The following is a 14776-nucleotide window of genomic DNA, read 5'->3' on the forward strand; positions in this document are numbered from 1 at the left end:
TACAACACCCTTGCACGAGACGAAGGCAGGAAGACACAAAATAGTGTCATCATGAGCACGGATATGTATGACAAAGAGATAACTGAAATGTATGCTAACATAACAGACATTGTTCAGTTGCAGTATATCTCCAGTTTTGAGGATCATCGGTGTGTGGTTCTGTTGTGCTGTCGTTGGTATAACCTGTTTTCCCGGATCGCAAAACCCAGAGCTGATGATTATTTCAAATCCATCAATGTCAAGGCAGCGTACCAGACCAACGAGCCTTTTATTTTGGCAAATCAAGCGACATAGATATTTTTCTTGGAAGACACATTTGCACGTAGCGATGACTAGAGAGTATTGCAAAGGTTTGAGCAGAGGAATTCGTTTAATGAAGTTGCACAACAAGATGATGCTTACACTGCTCCTGATGTACAAGATAACACAGATGTTCCTAATATCTTTGAGAACCATCACGTCAATGGCGCCGGCGAAAAGATTGCCTGTCGTGCTGTGGACATACAAGAGTTGATCAAGAAGAAGCCAATGTTCGAGGACGTTGAGGACGAAGAAGAAGATGACACCATGGGGAATTACGATTCAGACTGATACACATGGCGAAGATGTTGACACTGCTGTTGCGGATGATGATTACATTGCTTTTGTCGTATTTGCCTGTCAGAAGACGTTTTTTTATCTACTATGTGAAATTTTGTTTGCTATGACAACTGAAACCTGATGAACATGTTGTTTAGTATTTTCCTGTGAGAACATCACTTGTTATGTATGCTAATTTGTGTTTGGTGATTGTATGACGACTAAAACATGATGACATTGTTGTTTAGTTGTAATCATATTTGGCTGTGAAACTTGAATTTGATGACATAGTTTGCTGTTGGACTGCAATTTGCTCGACGTCTTCGAATGAGAACAAAGCTGACCTGACAGGGCCTCTGCTAATTTATTTATTTATTACCAAAAGGGCATCTACTATTTATTTATTTATGAGCAAAATGGGATACCCCTTGATTTCCATTAATAGAAATCATTAGATGTTCACAACACTACGCCCAGCTTGCTACACAGGTTTCATTTATTACTAGTTTCAGCAAAGTGCTCATGTCATAGCCACTGAATACATCACGAGTGCTACATACACTGCAAATAAAGAGACAATCATCCTACAGAGCACATCGATTTTGCCCATTATCTTCACAAGCTCTTTCATCTCCTCATTGCTGTCAAGGCCGTTCAACAGCTGTTGCTTGGCCATGATCAGAGGAACTGCATCTTTAACCTTCTGCTACGCATCTTCCTCTTCTGCTGTTCCTTCAGTTACTTGTCCAACACCCCAACCTGCTGGTATTGGGATTCCTCGGCTAACCAAATAATCAGCATAGTTGCACTCCCCCACATCAGCAACTTCCCAGAAATACAAATCACATGAATCTTCCCTTTTCTGCACGAATCAAATTGGAAGATCATCAAACAAACTATTAAAAAAATGAGCAACTGAAAGCAACAGAACAACACTTAAACATATTATTACCCCATGATTCGGGCATTTGTAGAAGACTCGGCCAGGGTTGAGGATTGTGGTTGAGACACGACGGATGACTCTGCGTGATTTGCAGCAGTGGCACCACACCAACGGCAGCAGGTTGCGATGAGCAACCGGCTGCGGTGTGCGTGCCGGCGGGGGTGTGATGAGACCCACAGGCGATGGTACGGGTGGCGACTTGGCGCATATTTGGTTGTTGTCTGCTGAAGAGCAGGTGGACGAGCAGCCAGCGGACATGGTTGCTGCGGCCAGAGCTTCTGATGCTAGGCAGAGTAAGTAGAGAAGAGGAGAAGCGAATGTTGGATATGTCAGTTTCATTACTTGCAGAGTAGCATAGAACCATATATAGTCATAGTCTAGGTTTGGATTCGAACCAGCTACAGGAGCACGTCTCCCTTTTTTCTAAAACTCAGCAACGTCTCTTTACTGGTACACTAGCTTGTTCTGTACGCCTTCTCAAGTCTTTGATTCCTCCACCTAACATCTGGGACCCACCGGAAAGGCCTCTGTATTTCGCGAAAAAACATGCCCCCCGCTGATAGGTCGGACCCACCAGCTATCTTCGCATGCAAGGAAGTGCCTCCTTATTACGCACAAAAAAAATGAATACTCCCCCTGCCAGCTGGAACCCAGCATAGTGGGAGGCTGACTTGTGGGCCTACCAAGTTGACGGGGACGGAGGGCTTTGTCAACTTAGTCAATATGAACGATTCTAGCTCCAGTTACCATACGATGTTCGTCCAACGGCCGTAGTGCTTCTTCAACCTCTGGTCTTCTTGCTTCAGCCGCCCAAACCAGCGCCGGTCGTGTCGCCTGCTCCTGCCTCTCGTGGCCGGTTGTGATGCCGCGGAGGCCTCACCGCCCCCTACTACTCCCACCGCTGGCCAAGGCATGCCTCTACTCACCCACACCCCCTGTTATTCTGCGGCGATGGCAGCCTCACATCGCAGCCGAACCAGTGAACCCTCGTACTCCTCTCCGCGTGGGCATCCACTGTCGCGTCTTCCCCGGCTCCGCGTCGTCCCCTTCCTAGGCCTCGCCGTCGTCCACCGCCTTGGTGCTCTCGGCGCGGCGTGGTCAATGTGGTCAATGACCGACTTCCATCGGAAGAGTACTGTACGTGGAGAGGCTGACAGCTGGGTCCACGGCCACAACCCAGTTTTTTTGTGATTTGCCAAGTAAGTCGCTTTGTCAGGCCTGTTGGGCTACAAATCTTTCAAGACGAGGAGAGCTTCATTCGGCTGGCCGAGAAAATGGCCTATCAGTAATGAGAAATGGGTTGTACATTTTTAAAACACATCAAACCGGCAATTAGTTTCAAATTCTTTTTTTCATTTCATGATTTTAAATTGCATTGATTTTTATGCGTGGACAATTTTTTGGATTTTATATTGATATACATTTATTTTTAAAATCAGTTTGAATGTGACTCGAAATTTCAGGATTAAAAACAGTCCGGACCGCACCGAAATATGCAAAATTTCGTACAATTTTTTTAACCGTGGCCACAATATGGGCTGTAATGCTAACAAAAAGAATATGGGCTCCCAAAAAAACCTTAAGAATTAGCAAATGGGTTGTAAATTATTAGAAATAATGGCAGATGGGTTGTATGTTGTTTTCCACAGATTTGAGGCTTTCATAAAAAAAGGTTGATGCACAAGCAGTGACTGTTGGATGTCCATCCAACGGCCGTCGTGCTTCTTCAATCTCTGCTCTTCCTGCTCCAGCTACTCAAACAAGCGCCGGCGGGACTGCCTGCTTACTCCTTCCCGAGGCCGGCTGTGCTGCCGCGCAGGCCTCACCGCCCCACCGTACTCCCATAGCTGGCCTAGCCATCCCTCTACTCACCCACACCTGCTGTTATTCTCTGGCGACGGCAGACGAACCAGTAAACCCTCGTACAGTCGTACTCCCCTCCGCGTGGAAACAACTGCCGAGTCTTCCCTGCCTCCGTGTCGTTCCCTTCCTAGGCCTCGCCGTCGTCCACCGCCCTGGTGCTCTCGGCGCGGCCTGGTCAACGTGGTCAACGACCGACATGCATCTGAAGTGGACTGTACGTGGAGAGGCTGACAGCTGGGTCCACGGCCGCACGCAAGGAAATGCCTCCTTATTACGCGCAAAATAATGATTCCTCCACCTGACATCTGGGACCCACCAAAAGGGCCTCTGTATTTCGCGAAAAAAACGTTACCACCGCTAACAGCTCAGACCCACCAGCTATATCTTCGCATGCAAGGAAGTGCCTCCTTATTACGCACACAAAAATGAATACTCCCCTGCTAGCTAGGACCCAGTATAGTGGCAGGCTGACTTGTGGGCCTACTAAGTTGACGGGGACGGAGGGCTTTGTCAACTTAGTCAATATGCACGATTCTAGCTCGAGTGACCGTACGATGTCCATCCAACGGCCGTAGTGCTTCTTCAACCTCTGGTCTTCTTGCTCCAGCCACCCAAACCAGCGCCGGGCGTGCCTCGTGCTCCTGCCTCCCGTGACCGGCTGCGATGCAGCGGAGGCCTCACTGCCCCCTACTACTCCCACCGCTGGCCAGGCCATCCCTCTACTCACCCACACCCCCTGTTATTCTGCGGCGACGACAGCCTCACACCGCAGCGAACCAGTGAACCCTCATACTCCTCTACGCGTGGGCATCCACTGCTGCATCTTCCCCAGCTCCGCGTTGTCCCATTCCTAGGCCTCGCCGTCGTCCACCGCCCTGGTGCTCTCGGCGCGGCGTGGTCAACGTGGTCAAGGAACGGCTTCCGTTGGACGTGGACTGTACGTGGAGAGGCTGACAGCTGAGTCCACGGCCGCAACAAGGAAGTGTCTCCTTATTACGCGCAAAATAATTATTCCTCCACCTGACAGCTGATACGTCTCCGTCGTATCTACTTTTCCAAACACTTTTGCCCTTGTTTTGGACTCTAGCTTGCATGATTTGAATGGAACTAACCTGGACTGACGCGGTTTTCAGCAGACTTTCCATGGTGTTATTTATGTGCAGAAACAAAAGTTCTCGGAATGACCTGAAACTCCACGGAACGTCTATTTGGAAATAATAAAAAATCCTTGCAAAAGATGAAGACCAGGGGGCCCACACCCTGGCCACTAGGGTGGAGGACGCGCCCTCCCCCCTAGGGCGCGCCCACTACCTCGTGGGCCCCCTGGAGCTCCTCCGACCTCAACTCCAACTCTATATATTTGCTTTCAGGGAGAAAAAATAAGAGAGAAGAATTCATCATGTTTTACGATACGGAGCCGCCGCTAAGCCCTAAAACCTCTCGGGAGGGATGATCTGGAGTCCGTTCGGGGCTCCGGAGAGGGGGATTCGTCGTCCTCGTCATCATCAACCATCTTCCATCACCAATTTCATGATGCTCACTGCCGTGCATGAGTAATTCCATCGTAGGCTTGCTGGACGGTGATGGGTTGGATGAGATCTATCATGTAATCGAGTTAGTTTTGTTAGGGTTTGATCCCTAGTATCCACTATGTTCTGAGATTGATGTTGCTATGACTTTGCTATGCTTAATGCTTGTCACTAGGGCCCGAGTGCCATGATTTCAGATCTGAACCTATTATGTTTTCATGAATATATGTGTGTTCTTGATCCTATCTTGCAAGTCTGTTATGATCCGGCAACCCCGAAGTGACAATAATCGGGACCACTCCCGGTGATGACCATAGTTTGAGGAGTTCATGTATTCACTATGTGCTAATGCTTTGTTCCGGTACTCTATTAAAAGGAGGCCTTAATATCCCTTAGTTTCCATTAGGACCCCGCTACCACGGGAGGGTAGGACAAAAGATGTCATGCAAGTTCTTTTCCATAAGCACGTATGACTATATTTGGAATACATGCCTAAATTACATTGATGAATTGGAGCTAGTTTTGTGTCACCCTATGTTATGATTGGTACATGATGAACCACATCCGGCATAAATCTCCATCACCAATCCAATGCCTACGAGCTTTTCACATATTGTTCTTCGCTTATTTAGTTTCCCATTGCTACTGTTACAATCACTACAAAACACCAAAAATACTACTTTTGCTACCGTTACTTTTGTTACCATTGCCACTACTATCATATTACTTTGCTACTAAATACTTTGCTGCAGATATTAAGTTATCCAGGTGTGGTTGAATTGACAACTCAACTGCGAAAACTTGAGAATATTCTTTGGCTCCCCTTGTGTCGAATCAATAAATTTGGGTTGAATACTCTACCCTCAAAAACTGTTGCGATCCCCTATACTTGTGGGTTATCAAGACTATTTTCTGGCGCCGTTGCCGGGGAGCATAGCTCTATTCTTTGAGTCACTTGGGATTTATATCTGCTGGTCACTATGAAGAACTTGAAAGACGCTAAGACAACAATTTATCCCTCAACTACGAGGGGAGGTAAGGAACTGGCATCTAGCTCTGCACTTGATTCACCTTCTGTTTTGAGTAAGCTTGCGACACCTAAACCCGCTTCTGCTATTCGTTCTGATATGTCGCATGTTATTGATGATGCCACTTCTGCTATGCATGATACTTATGATGAAACTACTTCTATGCTTGATACTACTGTGCCACTTAGTGAATTTCTTGATGAACAAATTGCTAGGGCTAGAGAGAAAGAAATTATTGAAACTGATTATGCTGATGAAAGTGATGATGAAAACTTGCCTGTTATTCCTGAGGGTTATGTTTTTGATAAAGAAGCTTCTTTAGCTATTTTAGCTTGCAAAGATAGATATGAGCTCAAGAGATTATTAGCTAAATGGAATCAACAATATCTTAATGATAGAATGAGACCTGACCCTGCTTTTGCAACTTCACCTATCTGTGTTCCCGATAAGGATTATGAATTCTCTGTTGATCCTGATATAATTACTTTGGTTGAACCTAATCCTTTTCATGGCTATGAATATGAAATTGTTGTGGCACATCTTACTAAATTAAATGATATAGCCACCCTGTTCACTAATGATGAGAGATCTCGCTACTTTTATATCCTTAAAATATTTCCGTTCTCATTAAAGGGTGATGCTAAGATATGGTTTAATTCCCTTGATCCTGGTTGTGTGCGTAGTCCCCAGGATATGATTTATTACTTCTCTGCTAAATATTTCCCTGCTCATAAGAAACAAGCTGCTTTGAGGGAAATATACAACTTTGTGCAAATTGAAGAAGAGAGTCTCCCACAAGCTTGGGGGAGGCTTCTCAAGTTACTTAATGCTTTGCCTGATCATCCTCTTAAGAAAAATGAAATACTTGATATCTTTTATAATGGACTAACCGATGCTTCCAGAGATTACCTGGATAGTTGTGCTGGTTCTGTTTTCAGGGAAAGAACACCGGACGAAGCTGACATTCTATTGAATAATATGTTGACAAATGAAAATAATTGGACACTTCCTGAGCCAGCTCCTGAGCCTATTCCTAAACCAACTCCGAAGAAGAGAGGTGTTCTATTTCTCAGTCCCGAAGATATGCAAGAGGCAAAGAAATCTATGAAAGAAAAGGGTATTAAAGCTCAAGATATTAAGAATTTACCTCCTATTGAAGAAATACACAGTCTTAATTTACCGCCTGTTGAAGAAACATAGATCTTAATCCATTACCTACTGAAGAACCTCATGGTCTTGATAACCCGACACAGGTAGTAAAGGTAAATTCTCTCTATAGATATGATAAAGCTGAAATCCCTCCTACTAAAATTGCTAGCCAATGCTTGGATGAGTTTGATAACTTTATGGTTAAGCAAGAATATTTCAATGCTTATTTTGGTAGACAATTAAAACAAAATGCTTATATGATTGAACAGTTGGGTGATTATATGGCTAATGCTAAAGGTGAACTTAAACTCATTAGTAAACATGCTTCTATGGTTACCACTCAAGTAGAACAAGTACTTAAGGCTCAAAATGATTTGATCAATGAAATGAATAGTAAGAAAAATGATTATGCTGTTAGAGTGGCTACTAGAACTGGTAGAATGACTCAGGAACCTTTGTATCCTGAAGGCCACCCTAAGAGAATTGAGCAAGATTCTCAGAGAAATAATATTGATGCACCTAGTTCTTCTAAAAAGAAGAAAAAGAAAAATTATAGAACTTTGCATGCTTCTAGTGAACCTATTGCTGAACCACCTGAGAATCCAAATGATATCTCTATTTCTGATGCTGAAACACAATCTGGTAATGAACATGAACCTAATGAAAATGTTAATGATGATGTTCATGATGATGCTCAACCTAGTAATGACAATGATGTAGAAATTGAACCTGCTGTTGATCTTGATAACCCACAATCAAAGAATCAACGTTATGATAAGAGAGACTTTGTTGCTAGGAAACATGGTAAAGAAAGGGAACCTTGGGTTCAGAAACCCATGCCTTTTCCTCCCGAACCATCCAAGAAAAAGGAGGATGAGGATTTTGAGCGCTTTGCTGAAATGATTAGACCTATCTTTTTGCGTATGCGATTAACTGATATGCTCAAAACGAATCCTTATGCTAAGTATATGAAAGATATTGTTACAAATAAGAGAAAGATACCTGAAGCTAAGATTTCCACCATGCTTGCTAATTATACTTTAAAGGGTGGAATACCTAAGAAACTTGGAGATCCAGGAGTACCTACTATACCATGCTCCATTAAAAGAAATTATGTTAAAACTGCTTTATGTGATCTTGTAGCCGGTGTTAGTGTTATGCCTCTCTCTTTATATCGTAGACTTGATTTGAATAAGTTGACACCTACTGAAATATCTTTGCAAATGGCTGATAAATCAACTGCTATACCTGTCGGTATTTGTGAGGATGTGCCTGTTGTGGTTGCAAACATTACTATTTTAACGGACTTTGTTATTCTTGATATTCCCGAGGACGATAGTATGTCTATTATTCTTGGAAGACCTGTTTTGAATACTGCAGGGGCTGTTATTGATTGCAACAAAGGCAATGTCACTTTTCATGTTAATGGTAATGAGCATACGGTACACTTTCCGAGGAAACAACCTCAAGTTCATAGTATCAACTCTATTGGAAAAATTCCATCAATTATATTTGGAGGTTTTGAATTTCCTCTTCCTACTGTCAAGAAGAAATATGATATTCTTATTATTGGGGATGTGCACATCCCCGTTGAGGTAACATAGTGTTATTCGAAATTTCTCAGGTTCCATGTTAGTCGGAATGAGTTTGTTAACAAGACCTGATCAACCTTGTTAGTGGATTCCTTTTGATGAGCATGAGATGGATGAAACTAGAAGCACAACCTTTTGTACCTTCCTTCTACTTTCTGTTATTTAGTTGAAATAAAGTAAAATTAGTATTTTTTTCTATCTGCTTTCTGATTTATCCATGCAATATAAAAATACCCCGAAAATAAAAGTTCTCCAAATGCCCTGAAAATGGAATATGATTTTTTCTAGAATATTTGAGAATTTCTGGCACTGAGAACACAGCAGGAGGGGCAAGCACCTGGCCACGAGGGTGGAGGGCGCGCCCTACCCCCCAGGGGGCACCCCCCTACCTCGTGGGCCCATGGTGGCCCTCCTCCACTCATTCCTGCACCCATACACTCCTTCTTCCTCCCACAAACACCAATATCCAGCTCAAGCACGAGTTCTAGCTCATTTTCCTGTGATTTTCGATCTCCTTGCTCAAAGCACCTCTCACAAAACTGCTTGGGGAGATTGTTCCTTGGTATGTGACTCCTCCATTTGTCCAATTAGTTTTGTTCTAGTGCTTTATTCATTCCAAATTTGTGCTGCCTAGGTGACCATGTTCTTGAGCTTGCATGTCAAATTTATATGGTTCCAAGTAGTTTTAATGCATGCTATAGGCTCTAGGCATTTGTAGGAGTAGTTGCTATCAATTTTATTGAGGTTGGTTTACTTTTGTTTGAAGTTACTAAAAATTTCAGAAATTTTTCAGAGGAAGAAATATGCTTAGAAAAATGTTCCAAGGTGGTTCTTCAAGGAAGCAAGGACCCAGGCTTGCAATGCGTGATGCTGACGAGGAGCCACCAAGGGATGCTCCAGTGCGGCCCTGTGAATGGCCTTCAGAAAATTTTATGGATCGAGCGGGAATCAAGAAGAATTTAACACATATTTGCGTAACGCCGATCTTGTGAGCTTTGAGGCAGACAAATGCCGCCAGTACCACTATCTCACTAGTACATTCATGAGGAGGTTTGAATTTTCATCTTCACGTAATTCTCCAACTGTCCTGTTTGATCTTTATGAAAAATCTTATACCATGGACTTAGAGGATTTTACTTCTGCTTGCAAACTTCCACAATGGGGTAGTGTTAATGAACCCCGTAAATCTGAATTTAGAAACTTTCTTGCTGGTATAACCGTGGGGGAATCTAGAGATATAGCACAAGCTACCATAGGGAGCATCCATTTTCCCGCTATGCATTATTTTGTTCTTTTCATAGGTAGGTGCATAAATGGTAAAGATGAAGCATGTCACATGTGTGTCCCTGATCTCAGTATTCTTAGGAGTGCTGTGTTAGGAGACCAAACTTATAATTTGGGAGCCATTGTTGCACGTAGGTTACATAATAATAGATTTAATGGAGATTTCTTTGGTGGAATTTATGCAACCCGCTTAGCTGATTTTCTTGGTGTGGATGTTCGTGAGGATGCCATTGAGTTGCCTCCTACTTATTTAGACTATAATTCTATGGTCTATCACCAGTTTGTCGAGAGGAATGAATCACCTCTCCGATATCGCTTAATCTTTGATAGACGTCATGCTTTCTGTATTACTCTCCCTGCTCCTGCCTTCTTTGATTATCAGGCAAAAGGAAGACATTTTATCACCAGAGAGGAGGCAGATGACTACGAGAGGAGGGCGGAGGCAGCTCGCCGCCATGCTGCAGCTCAGGAAGCGATAACCGCTGCATCTCAGTACGACCCCAGCTACACCGACGGGTATTCGCCAGGCCATCCGTGGCAATGAACCAACTTAGGCCAAAAGCCTAAGCTTGGGGGAGTACGTATTTCCCACCGACATTACATTTATGTTTACGCACACTCATTGCTAGATGTCGGTGCTCATACTTTTTCACTGTAATATCCATGCTAGTTTATTTTCTTTTTCTTGCTTTCTTCTTGTGTGTTTGTTAAACCTTAAGAAAAACCAAAAAAAATTAGTAATAGCTTCTAGTTAGTTTACTTTTCTTGCCGTAGTAGTAATAATTAAAAGAAAACCCAAAAAGATTTTCCGTTCTTCTTTTGCTCATTGGGAGCTTTCCCGTGTAAATAGTTTTTATTTTTTCTTTTCTTTGGGGTCGATAGGAGAAGACCATGATTAAATTGTTGAAGTGGCTCTTATATGCATTATTGTTGATTTAACCAAAAGCCCATATTGCCTTGTCTTCTCCTGTTTATTGAATGCTCGTAGATTCCAGCTTAGTCCAATGCACGTGCACTCTTATTATTATTCACATCGTTCGGTCGTGCAAGTGAAAGGCAATTATGATGATATATGATGGACTGACTAAGATGAGAAAAGCTGGTATGAACTCGACCTCTCTTGTTTTTGTAAATATGATTAGTTCATCGTTCCTGATTCAACCTATTATGAATAAACATGTTTGCAATGACAATTAGAGATCATAGTTGCTCGTGCCATGCTTGATTAGCTATGAGTTATAATGGTTTACCTTGCATGCCAACATGCTATTAAAATGGTTGTGATGTGGTATAGTGGGGTGGTATCCTCCTTTGAATGATTTAAGTGACTTGACTTGGCACATGTTCACACATGTAGTTGAAACAAAATCAACATAGCTTTCACGATATTTATGTTCATGGTGGATTATATCCTACTCATGCTTGCATCCAATGTTTATTAATTTTAATGCATGTTCATGACTGTTGTCGCTCTCTAGTTGGTCGCTTCCCAGTCTTTTGCTAGCCTTCACTTGTACTAAGCGGGAATACTGCTTGTGCATCCAATCCCTTAAACCCCAAAGTTATTCCATATGAGTCCACTATACCTTCCTATATGCGGTATCTACCTGCCGTTCCAAGTAAATTTGTATGTGCCAAACTCTAAACCTTCAAATAAACATTCTGTTTGTATGCTCGAATAGCTCATGTATCAACTAGGGCTGCCCTTATATTCCATGTTAGGCGGGTTATTCTCAAGAGGAGTGGACTCCGCTCCTCATTCATGAGAAAATGGCTGGTCACCGGGATGCCCAGTCCCATGCTTTATGCAAACTAAATCAAAATAATTGTAAACAAAACTCCCCCTGGGACTGTTGCTAGTTGGAGACACTCGTTGTTTCGAGCAAGTCATGGATTGATGCTTGTTGGTGGAGGGGGAGTATAAACTTTACCATTATGTTTGGGAACCGCCTATAATGTGTGTAGCATGGAAGATATCGCCATCTCTTGGTTGTTATGTTGACAATGAAAGTATGCCGCTCAAAATATTATTTATCTCTATTTCAAAACCGAGCTCTGGCACCTCTACAAATCCATGCTTCCCTCTGTGAAGGGCCTATCCATTTACTTTTATGTTGAGTCATCACTCTCTTATTAAAAAGCACTAGCTAGAGAGCGCAGCTGTCATTTGCATTCATTACTATTAATTTATATTGGGTATGACTATGACTGGATCTCTTTTACCATGAATTACAATGTCTAGTCAGTCCTTGATCTTTAAAGGTGCTCTGCATTTATGTTTTGCGGTCTTAGAAAGGGCTAGCGAGATACCATCTTGTTATATCATATCATGATTGTTTTGAGAAAGTGTTGTCATCCAAGATTTATTATTATGACTCGCTAGTTGATTATGCTATTGATATGAGTAAACATGAGACCTAAGAGTTATTGCAAATGTGGTTAGTCATAATCTTTGCTGAAAACTTGAATGCTGGCTTTACATATTTACAACAACAAGAGCAAACAAAGTTTGTAAAAGTTTTTCTTTATCACTTTTAGTTTATCAACTGAATTGCTTGAGGACAAGCAAAGGTTTAAGCTTGGGGGAGTTGATATGTCTCCGTCGTATCTACTTTTCCAAACACTTTTGCCCTTGTTTTGGACTCTAACTTGCATGATTTAAATGGAACTAACTCGGACGGACGCTGTTTTCAGCAGACTTTCCATGGTGTTATTTATGTGCAGAAACAAAAGTTCTCGGAATGACCTGAAACTCCACGGAACGTCTATTTGGAAATAATAAAAAATCCTTGCAAAAGATGAAGACCAGGGGGCCCACACCCTGGCCACGAGGGTGGAGGGCGTGCCCTCCCCCTAGGGCACGCCCCCTACCTCGTGGGCCCCCTGGAGCTCCTCCGACCTCAACTCCAACTCTATATATTTGCTTTCGGGGAGAAAAAATAAGAGAGAAGAATTCATCGCGTTTTACGATACGGAGCCGCCGCCAAGCCCTAAAACCTCTTGGGAGGGCAGATCTGGAGTCCGTTCGGGGCTCCGGAGAGGGGGATTCGTCGCCGTCGTCATCATCAACCATCCTCCATCACCAATTTCATGATGCTCACCGCCGTCCGTGAGTAATTCCATCATAGGCTTGCTGGACGGTGATGGGTTGGATGAGATCTATCATGTAATCGAGTTAGTTTTGTTAGGGTTTGATCCCTAGTATCCACTATGTTCTGAGATTGATGTTGCTATGACTTTGCTATGCTTAATGCTTGTCACTAGGGCCCGAGTGCCATGATTTCAGATCTGAACCTATTATGTTTTCATGAATATATGTGTGTTCTTGATCCTATCTTGCAAGTCTGTTATGATCCGGCAACCCCGAAGTGACAATAATCGGGACCACTCCCGGTGATGACCATAGTTTGAGGAGTTCATGTATTCACTATGTGCTAATGCTTTGTTCCCGTACTCTATTAAAAGGAGGCCTTAATATCCCTTAGTTTCCATTAGGACCCCGCTACCACGGGAGGGTAGGACAAAAGATGTCATGCAAGTTCTTTTCCATAAGCACGTATGACTATATTTGGAATACATGCCTACATTACATTGATGAATTGGAGCTAGTTCTGTGTCACCCTATGTTATGATTGTTACACGATGAACCACATCCGGCATAATTCTCCATCACCAATCCAATGCCTACGAGCTTTTCACATATTGTTCTTCGCTTATTTAGTTTCCCGTTGCTACTGTTACAATCACTACAAAACACCAAAAATACTACTTTTGCTACCGTTACTTTTGTTACCGTTGCCACTACTATCATATTACTTTGCTACTAAATACTTTGCTGCAGATATTAAGTTATCCAGGTGTGGTTGAATTGACAACTCAACTGCGAAAACTTGAGAATATTCTTTGGCTCCCCTTGTGTCGAATCAATAAATTTGTGTTGAATACTCTACCCTCGAAAACTGTTGCGATCCCCTATACTTGTGGGTTATCAACAGCAGGGACCCACCGGACAGGCCATCGTATTTCGCGAAAAAAACGTTTCCCCCTGACTGTTGGGACCCACCAGCTACATCTTCGCACGCAAGGAAGTGCCTAACAGTCGGGACACACCCGGTCGAAGTGTACGTAGCGTTGTCATTCTGGTCGCGAACGGGTACGTACATACTGGTCGATGTAGAGCGCGCACGGGTCGTAGTAGAGGCGTACATGTAGCATGTACACGAACGTACAGCAGCCAGTGTGCAAGAAAGAAAATACGGCCACGTAGGTACATACGGGCGGGGTCTCGAACGCCTACTCGCGCGTACGTACGGCCAGGGCTCGTGTACATGGCTGGGCCGGAACGGAGAAACATCGTCGTCATCGTGTTCATGGGGAGCCAACCGGCTGGGTCAGAACGGAATGCGTCGTCGTGTTCATCGGGAGGGCTTGGACGGAACTGCCGATGGAAACGAGGCATGGCGTACCGCAGAACGGAGGAAACGGCTTTGTGTTCGACCGGCCATGGTCGAAATGGGATCCTGTCCATCGGGAGGGTCTGGCGTACCGTAAAACGGAGGAAACGGACCTCCTACGGTTGAAACGGGGGTCCTGTTGATCGGGAGGGGTGTGGCGTACCGCAAAACGGAGGAAACGGACTTGTGTTGGAGTGCTACGGTCGAAACGGGGGTCCTGTTCATCGGGAGGGGTGTGGCGTACCGCAAAACGGGACTCCACGGGATACTGTTCATCTCCACCGTCAAACCCCTCCAGCCTCCACGGGCTACTATTCATCCACCATCGACCTCCTCCATCCTCCACCTGCGAGTG

The sequence above is a fragment of the Aegilops tauschii genome, chromosome 2 (genome assembly GCF_002575655.3).
Source record: "Aegilops tauschii subsp. strangulata cultivar AL8/78 chromosome 2, Aet v6.0, whole genome shotgun sequence".
NCBI classification, from domain to species: Eukaryota; Viridiplantae; Streptophyta; class Magnoliopsida; order Poales; family Poaceae; genus Aegilops; species Aegilops tauschii.